This window comes from Melanostigma gelatinosum (assembly GCF_949748355.1).
Source record: "Melanostigma gelatinosum genome assembly, chromosome: 1".
In the NCBI taxonomy this organism is placed as follows: domain Eukaryota; kingdom Metazoa; phylum Chordata; class Actinopteri; order Perciformes; family Zoarcidae; genus Melanostigma; species Melanostigma gelatinosum.
The window spans coordinates 13,577,546-13,592,360 of NC_136634.1; positions in this window are offsets into that span (position 1 = coordinate 13,577,546).

Consider the following 14,815-nt stretch of genomic DNA (forward strand, 5'->3'; position numbering starts at 1 on the left):
ACCCAAAAGTCCTGATGTATTTAACAAAGCCTTGTGAAACAATCTGGTTAATTTACACTTACCAAATGGTTCAGCCTTTTTACGATATGTTGATGATATCATGATTTGCAGGCCGAAGAAGAAGCATGTAAATTAGAATAATTTAGACTTACAGTTGTCCTATTTAGGTTTTGGCTCAAGCCTAACCGTCCAAATTGCAATTTGCTCTCGATAAAGTTTCATATCTGGGACATGTGATCACAGCAGAGGACAAAAACCCTCCCTCCCAAAATAATACAGGCAATTCAAACTGTGCCTAAATTATGAACGAAGAAACGAATGATGAGCTTCTTAGGAATGACGTCATATTATAGAAAGTGGATCCCAAACTAGTCAGAAAGAGAGGTACTCCTCTCTTCCATGATTCATGGTAATATCTTTATGCGCAAGACGAACTGACCCAGACTGATTACTTGACTGCTGTTTTTAATGACATAGAAGACGCATTACTATCAGCTCCGACACTTGGACTATCTGAATTTGACACACTGTTCATACAATACGTTGACCTGAGAGACGGTTACATTACTAGGTTAGACCTCACAGCACCAGGACCTCTTCTGTCTGCATGTTGTTGCACGTGATATTGCGACACGTTTCCTTATGCTTTTTTTTTTTTTTACAGATTAGAGCAAATGAATACAATAGATTTGCCTAACACTACTTTGAAACGATACTACCCTTAATCCTAACACTCTTTTTCCTCCTCCAGCAGATGGAAGGCTGATTAACTATGTAGTTTCTCTTCAACAGGTCTGCATACAGAGACCTGACCTCACCGACACTCCCACTAACGCTTTTGATCCCATTTCAACAGGAAATGCTGAAGCTGATGTTGTGAAGGCGATTTTTTTTGTTTTTGTTTTAGGTTCGGTGTGTCTACGGAAATATTTCTCACTTAGGATATTCGATTGTTGTAAAATTATGTATGGCTTAGCTTAGATAGATTGCTATGTGGTCTCTTCCATTGTTACGCTAAATTAGGTTACAGCAGAGCTTATCGTACTCATGGAAGCCTGCAAACTCGCAGAGGGTAACACTGTGACTATTCACACTGACTGCAGATATGATTTTGGTGCATTATGGAAACACAGACAGTTTTCTAAAATCTGACGGTAAACCTTGTTTGCCTAAACATTATTTCTCTCACTACGCTGAGTTGACTCATGGGTTAGACCATGTGTCAAAAGGGGGGATGTTAAATGTTAAGCATTAAATGAAACACTTAAGACCAAGTTAGCTAAATGTTGTGCTGACACACACAGGTCTGTCTTGGACAAAAGCTTTTGGTTTTCCTCCCCATGTGGGCACGGAAGCACCGAGAGCACCATTTCCCTCAAACCGCCTTATGCGAACATAAAATGTAAACATATTGTGCACAATTGTCGTTTGCTCTATCTCACATAAGACAACAGGTAGCAGCTGCCCTCCAGAGACCAGCTGAAGGACCTCTCCATAAGCTGGTGATTTCGAGGTGGTGAAAGACTTCAGAAGGAAGTCCATTCCAGGTCCTCCTCGTCACTCAGACGGCTGTCAAAGTAGCTGAGATGGCAACCTGGGTTCATGCGTCACACTGCAAAAAGGTTCCAGACCCAGGAGAAGCTTCAGGTGAGCGAGCGCCTACACCAAGTGTCAGCCAACCGGCACCACCGAGGGACGAGAGACGGACGATGGTGCCATCAACAACTGAGATGCAGTGATTCACGGACGGGATCACGATGGGCAGTTAGCCGACAGACATGTGCGTGTTCTGTGTTAACTGTCTACAACTCGACGTGGATGCCACGCAAGAAAGACGGCTGGAAGAGCCCCTCTCAACACGTGTTTATGCCAACAAACACAAGAAAAGGAGAACGCACAACAAAGATGAAGAGCAACCACGACCAGCGCAACAACACGACTTTTGACTCAGACAATGACAACTCAACGACGCATAACTGTACCAGACGCACCGCAGTAAAAAAAAAAAAAAAACTTGAAACATGATCTCTCAGCTCTTCGCCAAACAGCTGACTATGTATTGTCGTGTGGCAACTAACGACCAACAACTTGACCTGTTTCCTATTACTGACTATGCGGACGACTTTGACAGCGACACTGATTCCTTTGATGATTTTGATGCGCAGGTCTAAAAAACAGTTTTTGATTTCTGTCTTTTTATTCTTTTGTGTTAATTGAATTATATTGCCTGCTACATTTATGGGATCTTTTATCTCACAAGAACTGTTTTTCTTCAGATATTTCAAGTGATGTATTTTCAAATCATACTTTTGGGTAATACTTCTGTTGTTATTGAAATTTCCTTATAACATATTTTACTATATTGTGTGATTACTATGTAATCAAAGAGTGGAATGTTATGGGAAAATATGTCATGGTCTTATGCTTTAGGATTGAAGAATGTAAGTCTTTAAAAATGCAGGCACAAAACCTATTTGAGTAGATGATTCTATCAGTTTTGCATCCAGGTGTCTTGTTTTTGTTATCTGTTATCTTGTTATCTGTTTTCCTGTGCATTGTTTCTGTCTTCAAAGACGGCGACACACAGGTCTAGATTACGGTACTTCCTGATCAGCATCAGCTGAAGAGCATGACCCTCTGTATGTATATGTGATATGTGATGGTAAAACAGGCTTATTCAGACTCTGTATTTCTTGTGACTGAACTCTTTGATTGGGTCACAGTGACCCAATCAAAGGAAGCAGTATAAATGTCCATGTATCTGACTATGTTGTCAGAGCACCTCTAACAGATGACGGCGATGTGTCTGTGAGACGTGTTCTCTTTGCTTGCAAGCAAATAAATTGACTATTACAACTTTGATCGTTCATCCAGACTCTGTTTCATTTGACATTGATTTGTTAACACTGTAACACTCTTCTCCCGACTTTTCATAGAAATATTCCACAACACCCCCAAACACACTGTCTAAAAGAACAAAAGTGAGCCGCAGAGCAGCGAACGAGAGGTACTTGAGCATGCAGCAACAACACCCAAAATAGAATGCAGGTTGCTGCAGGAAAATGCTAGATTAGCCGTGGACAGACACACAGGTGCACACCCACTCACTTGCTCATGGACGCGCGCATCTCCTGCTGGCAGAGATAATAGAAGTTGTAATTAGACTGTTGGGCTAAAGGATGTGGGCTCTTAAAGATGCGATGTGCAAAGTAAGGGAGTAAGGGACTATCACTATCTTACACATGCAATCAAACGTCTTTTTTATGTCTGACGTCCTCTGGTATCAGTGCTACTGTGCGCATGCATATTGAGGAACAGAGTTATTTACAACTTGCAGAGGCTTTGGCAAGTCATTAGAAAAAGAGGCTTACATAAGCTGCACTGTACTTTACGGATGTGCTGCAACAGGTTTGCCTCCAGATAGTGTTCCCTCCTGCCATCTGCTGTTTATGGAGCCCATTGCAGCTTCTTGAATGTCACTTATCCTCAGACTGGTTCATCTCTTTCCTGTTCTGATTGAGTGCAGATCTTTGCTTGTCTGAAGAAACCAAACATTCATCCATCTCCAGCAGAGGATAATGCATGTTAATTGTCAACAAAAAAAGGGGTCAGGCTGGCCGTTAATCAATTTCCCATTTTCAGTGGGACAAGAGAGAGAAAGAAAGCAGACCATGTCTCCACACCACCATTTCCAAATGCTGTACTACCAAAAATCTGTGTAATACCACACTACACCACCAGGTGAGGGAGCGAGAGAGCCGTTATCACCTGTGCGTGTGTAAAGGATGACGCAAGAGTTTCTATGATATGCAGGTCTCTTAAATAACCAGTAGATGGCATCAGCAGTTTAAGATTAACACTTGTGGTCACAAAACTCGCTATTAACATAGAGTATATGAATAGCTGTTAGATTACACATGCAATTGTAAATACATCAAGACTAAAATAATCACATTCACCTGGCTTGCCATTTGAACATCAATGGCTGAAGGAAAATGTGATGTCATTATTTTGATTGGAAAGGAATGGTTTGTATTTTATATCAATTGCAGGTGTCTTATCACACAAGGGGAAACAAAAGAATGCTGGTATAGCACATGAGCCTGAAAAAAAGTGAGAAACACTCTTATGACGCCAAAGACAACTCAATGCACAGATTGCAATGGAAAACAATTTCAAAAGCAGTCCATGTGAGTGGCTTTGTGTCATACCTCCCCACTGCTCTATGGGTGAGTAATCAGGGCCTTAATTGGACAAACAAGATGAGGAAGTTTCAGTGGCCAGCTGGCATATTCAACTCAATATGGCCGAGGTAGAGGCTGACAGTGAAATCAGTTTCTCTGATGATATATCACCCTGGTTTCTTGACTGGGCTGCAATGAATGAATGAACAGCTTTATGGCCGTGTGTTTCTGTAAAATGAATGAATGGCTGTGGAGGCTATCTCACTGTGTGACAGGCCCGTCCACTGTGACCGATGGCCGTTAACTAGGTTTAGGGTTCTGCCTCTCCTCCCACGCCCCACTGCTGGCTGGGCTGGTTGACCGCTCTTTTGCTATTTTTATTCCCGTGGTGCTGTTCCTGTTTTTCAGTCAGCCAGAGGAGAGCAGAGGTGCGGGACACCCACCTCTCTCTATCTCTCTCTCTCCCTCTCTCTCTCTCCCTCGCTCTCTCTCTCTCTCGCTCTCTCGCGCTCTCTCTCTCTTTCCAAAAATAGCCGTGAGTCGTGATCAGCTCGTCCTTGAGAGAGAAAGAGAGAGAGAGAGAGAAAGAGAGGGAGGACTGTATTATTGCTTAGAATCAGAGGAGGGGTTATGGATTGATACAAATAGTCACCCCCGCCAAGCCAACCCCAGCGCAGGCTGAATTAATGTGTTGCTATTTTTGGGAGCCCCGTGTTTCCAGGGGAGACCTAATGACGCAATGACGTCAATGCGGGTCAATCGCAGACTGGAGGAATTGAGTGGCTTCCATTTGGGGCTTTTGCAGTATTTCCTACAGAAAGGATGGAAACGAGTACAAAATGGAAGTGTATTTCCTCCAAAATGCATGGAAAATAGAGGTGAATCAAAATGCAGAAGTGAAAATGATCACAGTGGCATCACGTCGCCCCAACCCTTCGAGCATCAGCGATAGTAAGGGAGGTGTGTATATAAGGATGCTTTTTTTTCTCCTCCTCGTCCACAGCGCATCTGTGCGATGATACCTGCCAGTGACTAGCCTTATGGAATAACATTTTTGAGAACATTGTTGTGGTGTTGATTTGATGTAGTACACAGCCCCGGCTGTTTGTTCTGTGATCTTTGTGTGTATTCTATGCATTGTAATGTTTCCCTGCGTAACGCTGTGTGCTGTCTATCTCTCATACCTATGTGATTATGCTCTGTGTTATTTGCATTGTCTGACTCTTTCTTTCTCCCAAGGGCTTTACACAATCCCGACCTATTCCAAGCGCTTGCATCTAGACGCACAGAGGTAACGAGCACCTTCTCCCTCATCTCATGAATTAATACAGCTGTTGACCAGTTATTCTTGGATTGTACATGATGTTGTTCGCGTGCCGGCCGTTGTCTTTAAATTGCTGAGTAGGATTTGTATTGTAGTAAGAGGGATGTCAGTTTAGTGTAGCTCAAGATTGTGCGCGTTGTGGTTGCTCGCAGCTCGGCGACCTGCCGACGCGCACAGACAAACGCTGGTGATGCGTGGACATTTCGTCTTTTCCCAAACTTTGTATTCGCCTGTGGATAATCTCCCCACAGTCGGAGTTCAGAGTGTTTGTCAAGAGTTCTTGCTGCCATATCTGTGTGTGTCCCACTGACTGCGATCACACGCATCATTAGAGGAGGGGTATTTTTTCAGTGGGTTGTAAGTAGGCTGGCGGCCAGGTGACGCGAGTAAAGGCAGGATGAAATGACAGTTCAACCTATTTTCTACAAGAAAAAACAAAACAAGAGGGATGCATGTTGCATGCAGCAAGAATATCCTGCTTAAACACGTACACACATTGTCGGACACATTCAGACAGACATACGCATAAACAGGCATACACACACTTGCACACATGCACAATGTCGTGAGAGGAGGAGTGTGTGTGTGTGTGTGTGTGCGTGTGTGTGTGTGTGTGTGTGTGTGTGTGTGTGTGTGTGTGTGTGTGCGCGTGCGCGTGTGTGTGTGTGTGTGTTGGGGGGTTTGGGCGTTTACCGTCGGGGCTGGTGTGAGTCTTTCAGAACCATGGACAGCTCACATGAAGATCATCCAGTGTGGTCTACTCTCTTTTGTCCGCACTGACAGAGCATCTTTGTTTTTTGGCAATAGCACTTCATTAAACAGCCCATCTCTGTCAGTCATTTTTACTAGAACACTAATACCGATATTTCACTTCATGACCAATGATAAGGCCCCAGACATATGTTTTACCCTTTCCTGCAGCCATCTCAGTTTTACAATTTGGCACCTGTGTGAAATAGTAAATAGCGGTCCACTATTTGGGTAGGTGTATTGAAAACAGAATTTGTATAATATTCAGTTGGTTCAAAAATCTCTGAAGATTCGTGTTCATGCACCATCTTACCTTAGACAAACCTTTGGATCCACATTTAACATCTGAGCACCTGAAAACCACATTTTGCCTCTCTGGCTTTGTTCCGAATCACAATTTGAAACATTATTTTACATAAAATGTACTCACACTCTCAACATTTTGACTTTTCTTCTCTTCTTTTCTAATTCCCAAACAGTACGTCGTTCTCTTTTTTTTCAATTGGAAAATCACAAAGTGCTCCAGCATGCTCTGGACATTTCAGTGTCATTCACAGTGCTCCAGTTTTACTAAATTCCCATTGTTCACAAAGAAGCAAAATATGTCAAATGCTTTGTCAGTTTATATTGTGCCAATTGACATTACACCTCATTGGGGTGTCTGATGTGTAAGGTGTGACGAAAGCAAAACACAAAGCGGAATTTAGGAAGCTGCCTAGAAACCAACATTTTGCACATTTTGGAACTATAATTCCTTGCATTTAGATCTGTGCATCTTAAAGGGATTTGTGGTTTGTTTTATTGATATGCTCGGTGATGATACGTGTGCATGTGTATTGGGTCGGGTGTACGGCAGCTCACAATATTTTGATTCACTTCTCCCATTCACAGTTTGTTGTATTTTTAATCAATCTGTGATAATCAGTACTGATAATGCTCCTACAATGATCAGTGACTGACTGTATTCATGTTCGGATATGATCAGACATAATCAATGGAAAATGCTGCATTATTAGTAATTGTTTATTTCAAATGTGGAATTTTATAGTTTGTCTAATCCATCAGTTTTAATACATTAACAACTTTTCAAACAAAAGCCATTTTGACTTAAAAAGGAAGAGGCAGCACAACAAACATTAACTTTACAAACAGTGAGATGTTGAATGTACAAGCTGGTGTTGACCTCTTAACAATAACCCTCAACAAAGAGCGATTCATTGATTATTCATGAATACAAATAGCCTTGAAATATCATAATATATTACATATTTTACACTTATGTTATTGTGTCCTATGTCCCATAGTAAAATATTCAGCCAATGGTACAGGTGTTTACGGGACTGAGACCTATAGGTCACACTGAACATGTCTGCAATTTTGATTGTGTTCACATGTTTGTAAATGTCAATTTTTCCAGCTTCAATGGAATTATTTTTCTTTTTTTTTGTTTTGGTGAATGTTCACCCATACACACTAAACTGGCCAAGGTCTTGGATAGTAAAAATCAAGTGCTGAACATTATCGCTATTCTTCTTCAAAGCTTGACATTTGGATCAGATTTTCTCTCTATCAGAGGTGTTTTAGTCCACGGAGGCACAGAAAAAAATGTGAAATCCAAAAGGGAATTGATATATACAAGACTCCTTTTATTTCTAAAATGTGTTCCGTCTCATAGATCTGTAACTGTGTGTTTCAGATGCTGGACCAACTGCGTATGATCATCGGCCATGATATCAGCTGAGAAGTCTTGCTTTTTTCAGGTCTTTTTGCGGTCTGGGCTTGCTGTCACATGACTATCCAGGAAGCCCTTACCCCAAAAAGCATCTGCAAGGGGCCCTAACATCAAGGATGATTTGCATATAATTGCGTTTTGACACCCAGAGCTCAATTTATATATTGTGAAGGCCTAATTTATCAATTGTTACTTCAGTTAAGTGTGACTCTACACATTTGTGAAAGAGTGTATTTGACTTTCCTTTTCCTTTTATGGTTTAAACTGTGAAAATTAAAATAATCATACCTCTCGTAAACTGGTTTGAAGAGATGTAAATCATTCCCTGATTTTGTTGGTTTCACTTAAAACCAGCAGGTTTCTGTTACTGGGTATAATAACTGAGACCCATTAGTCCAATTCTAAATGTGTCTGAAGCAACACATAATTCCTCCAGAGGGTGGCAGTGTGGCTCTGTTTCTTTTTTTTTTACAATGAGGAAATCTGACTTACATCCACACACACAATACATTCATGGACACACCAGCAGCAGTTAAGATGACATCCATGCTATTGATGGTGGTGTATTTGTGTGTTGAATATCTAATGCCACAAGGTATTCATTGTAGTTCATCATGATTGCACCCATATGACATATGTTTGGTTATATACAGTGCAATACATTAAAAAAATGTAGGCAGGTTTTTCCATAAAGTTCTTCTTTAGCAGCTCTCACACAGCATTGCATTCGTGAAGGGAGTGAATAATGAGCTCACCTCTCGACTCCATAAACCATTTCTGCAGAAATTTGCCATTTCTTGTTTATTACTCATTTCCACAGCAACATTGCGGGCCCATTTCTGCAAAGCCGTGATGCGGATTTGCTTCCAGTGAAACGGATTTGCTCAGTGAAACACATGCAATCACTTTATTAAACCATTCCTTATCCATTGACTCCAACACTGTCCCACATTTTGAGAAAAACATCTGGTTTCAATATCGTAAAGAGGGTGGACTTTTGATGCATGTGCAGCGTTTGACACTTCAAGATGTTTTTTTTATTTGCTGAAGGGGGGAAAGTTTATCTGCTCACCTTAAATATCAGTTTAAGTATAAAAAAGTTCAGTCAAATCTGCTGATGAAAATGATTGGTCTTACTTTCTGAAGCAGACATGAAAAGTGGTAGGTGAAGTGAAAAATGGATGATATTTTTCAGACTTGAAATACACATGTTGAAAACAGAAAAATGTGTTCATTGGTTTAAACAACGCTTCAACTACATTGAACCAGTTCAATGAAGCAGGAACGGAGAGTTTTCTCCCAATACATTTCAATCAAACAATGCGACATGTAATTGCAGGACCTTCTTTGTTTAAGCCAGATCCCTCGTCCATGGGCTTGATTCTCAGTCAGGACTCATTTGAAGGAGTTCATCGATTGAGTTTTGGAAAGAAAAAAACAAAAGTGCTGGCATTTTACCTCAAAATCAACAACAAAGGACCATATGCAACTTATTCGACTTTGCAGTACTTTTGTCAAGATTTCGCAATGGGACAACCACTGGGATCAGCGGCATCCATCTGCCCGGTGGTCAGATTTGGAAAGAGATTGCGTTTGGGTATGACACTACAGGAAGCTGAAATGCCATTGGGGGGTTTTTGTGGAAAATTTCAGCATGAGTATTTTCTTTTCCAGATTACAGATCTTTTACAAAAGATATTTTTACGTATTGCGTCCTATGATTTGGCTTCATCCATCAAACACATAGTCACAGTTAAGAAACAATCCACATTTGATGTAATGGAAGGATGAATCAGTTCAAGTACCAGTGAAACTATGATGAGCCATATGAGATGAATTCTGGTTGTGACAAGAATGAGTGTACCGAATTACGTATCTTGACGGAGATTGCTGCCAGTTTTAATTGGAAACAAGATTAGGAACCCAGCAGATAATGATGTGTGGCAACTTGTCTTACAGCATCGACAGATGGTGGGGTTCATTCGTGCACCTGCCATTACTTTTAGATAGATTGCCTACGTAAAGGTAATGATGAAGGACTACTTGTAATTCCTAATCGTCCTCTGAGGCCAAAGCACCGTCACATCACTCACTACAGCTAACAGTCCAGTGATGGAGACTCATTTGTCTGTGGACACACATTTTATATTGAGGGATGGAAGTATTCTTGTACTTTCTTGTGTTTTTTTATTTTTACTGCGCAGTACAAGCTTTTCAGACATCACACATTCAAAGTGTTGCAAAGGATTTGCATAATCTCTTATATACATTATCTCCACTGATGATTTATCTGCCTGGTATTGTGTGATGATAAATAAATTAAAATCTAAAGGAAGCAATGACTTATTTCCGGTAGTCTGTTTCAGGCGCTTGGCTAAAACGTTTACATTGCAGGGATCTGACTGGCTGGAACAGAACAGGGATTACTGTAAAGGTGCTACAAATGTATTATTCAACGCCAACAGAAATGGTGGGAAAGGGCATCAACCAGATGAACCCTAAAATATCTTGGACCTTGCAGAACATGTCACTAGTTATGGTCTATTTATTGCATTTACAACATATACAGTAACTGTAACATAACCTAACATGTTATTTTGTTCAAGGTATTGCTTGCTGTGACTGGACTTTCATCGGGTTTCGACTCATTCTAAAGCACTGCCTCAATGAAAAGCTGATTCGGGTCTTTTCAGACCAGCTTTATGGTGTTAACGTCACCCAAGTGCCTGTAATGAAAACAGCACATATTCCTGAACATGCAGGATCAATGAATCTCAATTCCAGTCATTCCTGTGACTCATACAGGCAGATTCTGCCGAGTGGAATTCCTGGTTTCCATGCTGCTTCTGGAAAAGTAATCTGATACTGTGCAAGGCATATTACCATGGCTCAGCCAGTGCTAAATATGGGGCAGGTCAGCAGGTTTAACATTTTGGTGTGCATATTATCCCACGTCATTCACTGTTAAAGTAGCTACTCCATTCTGCTGACCCTAAAGGGTTAACACTCTGGACCCACACAGCTGTTTGCTGCAGTTGTGGTTTCTAATGTAGCCACGAAAGTACAAATGTGTATCTTTGGTGTTTGGAACTAATTTGAGCATGCTGAGAACCGTGGGCTAAATTAACAGATTCATAAAATAACACTTTGTCTGGCAAAGAGGAAATGCCTTTGACTCACCCCTTTTATGAGCCTTCTTTTGCTGGATCAACTGATTCAAAAAAAGGCATTTTGATTAACCCTTTGAGGTCAAATCGGTACCGCCACAGATACGACGGCCCTGTTTGTTCACAGATAAGCAATCAAGATATAATTAATGTATATTCCACTGAGGGGTGGAATGAATAAATGATGTCATAACTGAGTGTACTGGCCAACTACATGATGTTAAAAACATGTCCTGTTTACTGATATGTAACATATCGGAAGTCGAAATCTTGGTTTAAGAATAGTTTTAGCAACAGGCAGCTTTCCCAGTGAGCATTTTTTGGTTCAAAAGACGTTTAAAAGACGTCTATGCCCGACGTTGAAAAAACGTTCAAAAGTGAAAGTTTTTTCACCGACTATTTGTAGACGTTGAACAGACGTTCACGCTGAGATATAGTATTGCAAATCATGTTTAAATCTGGTCTAAGCGTGAACGTCTGTTCAACGTCTACAAATAGTCGGTGAAAAAACTTTCACTTTTGAACCAATTTTGACCGTCTTTTCAACGTCGGGCATAGACGTCTTTTAAACGTCTTTTGCACCAAAAAATGCTCACTGGGAACCATCAATATTTTAAAACAAATTGGTGTTTTGTGACACGTTGATATTGTAACCGTAATTTAGCCGGTTCAAAAGACGGTTAAAATACGTCTTAGACGTTCAGACCCCATATCAACGCTTTTTCAACCAGAAATCAACGTTGAAATCCGGGTTAGTGCTCACTGGGTTAGAACAATGCAGAGTCCGTGCGCATGCGTATTCCAGCAGTAAACACTGAGTTGTATTTTAGTGAACATATGCAGACATAATGTGCTCTGCTCTCATTATGTGGACAGCACACAGTCTATAGTTCTATATTTACGACGTTTTATATGAGACATTGAATACGTTGAAATAACGTCTTCGTGTAGACCACATATGAACGGACAGCGGAATATGATTTTGGAGAAATACGTTTAAAGTAACCAAAATCGCGTCTCTTTCAACCTACAACTGAACAAACCATCAATATTTTAAAACAAATTGGTGTTTTGTGACACGTTGATATTGTAACCGTAATTTAGCCGGTTCAAAAGACGGTTAAAATACGTCTTAGACGTTCAGACCCCATATCAACGCTTTTTCAACCAGAAATCAACGTTGAAATCCGGGTTAGTGCTCACTGGGTTTATTCATCACAGATGTCAGAGCGATAAAATCTGCTCTGTTGCAAGAGAGCTCCTCAAACCCTCAGTGGACAGCGCTGTAAAAACTTCAAAAAATATTTGGAAACTATTTATCCAACTGCATTACTTCATTCCTTGATGTTTTTCTTTATGCATAATAAACTATTAATGTTAACAGTACAAGTGGGATACTGTCACCCATTTACTTCCCAGAAACATATTATTACGTAGTGTGTTTTTTTCCAGACAGCATTCACATCATATCTCAGATCTGTTTTTTCTGCTCAAAGTGTGACGATGACCATGTGTTTATAGTCTTATGAGACCTCTGTGTGTGAGAGCGAGTCCGTGCGTGTGCCCTGCATGAGGCATTTAACAGTTCGCAGGACTTACTGTAAGTTACCCTGAGAGAAAACTGAAATTACCAGAATGGTTTGGGTCCCTGTGGATGCAGGCCTACTTCTAACACACGCGAGTATTGGCCTCTCTGACGTCTTTTTGCTTTGAAGAAACTGAGAGTTGCTGATCAGTCATCCCCTCCTCCTCCATGGAGTAACAAGTAACATCTGCTTCCCAAAAATATCCACTCTGTTGGAAAAACACATCGATTTAAAAAAAACTTTTCCAAGAAGAGCATTCAATTTGAGAAAAAGATTAAAATAAATCCGCTGGTAGAGAAAGATGTGCTTGAAATTTGACTGAGACGTCTATAAAGACAGGAGGCTCACATTAGAACTATCTGGGATACTTGATATGACATAAAAATGCTATTGTTGTTCATTGTGAATAACATTTTGATGTGTGGTGGTGGTTGTCGTAGCTCAAATAAAAAACAAAGGTGAAATTCAGGCAAGTCTTTGTAAATGAACACTGATGCTGAAAAGGTGTTTTTGTGTTGCTGGAAAAGATCATGCGTGATGATTAACTTTTGAAATATACAGATGCTCAGACAAACATCAACTTACGTTTATGTCTGTAACTAAGACAGCGTTAGACGTACTGCATGCACTTCTTTTGTGTGGTGTTGCTGAGCACACAATACATTGGTATAATGTGAATTATATGAGTAGTATTTCAACTTGCAAATATGTTTTTCTCTCATATTTGATACCCAGTCATACAATCGGTGTAAACTGCGAATACAAGAAATATCGGATCGAACAAACTAAAATGAAACGCAATAATGTACAATGATAAAACATGATGAATGAATTAAACAAATGTAGAAGGATAAAGATATGAAGACATCAAAGACATGCGTATATTTTAGATTCAATGACCTGATCGGGCCGGCAATCTCCATCCATGAGTGCAGCTCATTAATATATTCCAAGAATTAACAGGAGATGAGTTGTGTCAATATAATTCATATCACTGCTGTTGTTTTATTATTGTTTCGGTTCTTTATCTTCTGCTTGTGTATGCTACGTGCTACTGGGCATTTAGACACTGTTACAACATCCTAAATAAATAGTGACGTAACTGGCGGCATTGGGCAATGTTTCGAGAGAGCAGTGGATAGATAAGAGGGTGTCAGCACAGGATGTAACAGATATGGCATGTCAAACTCCCAAAGTCACAGAATTACAAACACTGTTGTAATTTCTATTTGTAAACATTGAGGTGTCACTATTCAGAATGTTGATGAATAGCGTTGTCAATGTATTGCCCAGTGACTCAAATATGTCACAAAACTGTACTTTCATATTCAAACTTGCCCCCAGTCTCCTGTATGAGATGGGGAAAGGTTAAAGTGAGTGGGTGGATGAGGGGGAGAACGGGAGAGACGTGAGTAAGAGATGAGTCAACAGCCGTCCACTATAAGATGTCCTGATGGAGCCCAACAGTGGCACAGCACAGACTTCCAGCCAAGGTAAGGTCAACTCAGGCTTCAACTCTTCCATCTTCGTTTCACTGTCACGTTTGGTCTTTCATTACTTACCAGACTTAACTTACCAGCATCTGCTTGTTTGACTGACAGCTTTTAGAAGTACAGTGTGTTTGAATTATAGATACATTTGTAAAATATGCATATTTCTATAAGAGGGATAGTTGTAACTGTTGTTTTTAGAGAAATTGTTGCTTATAGATTAGGTCTCGTAGCTGAAGGTTTTAATGAGCTCATAGCCCCCCTCCCCCTCTCTACTCTTCTCAGAACCTGTAGCGAGCTTTAGAAATCAGGGGGTTGACAATAATAGTGATAGCCAAGAGCAGTGACCTTTGTACTTGTTACACAGTCAGGAATTCACAGGTTTCGATCACAAATATTTGCTGTCATAATCAAACATATTGAGTAATTATTGGAAGGACGCATTTGTGTATGTATACATACAGAAAGGCCTGCTGTCTTAGCGAGCTAACACAATGTTGAAACAAGTGAGAAATGAATACACATTAAAGCGAATAACATTTTTCTCCTAGGAATACCGGTGCTATCCTCAACTTGGTACAT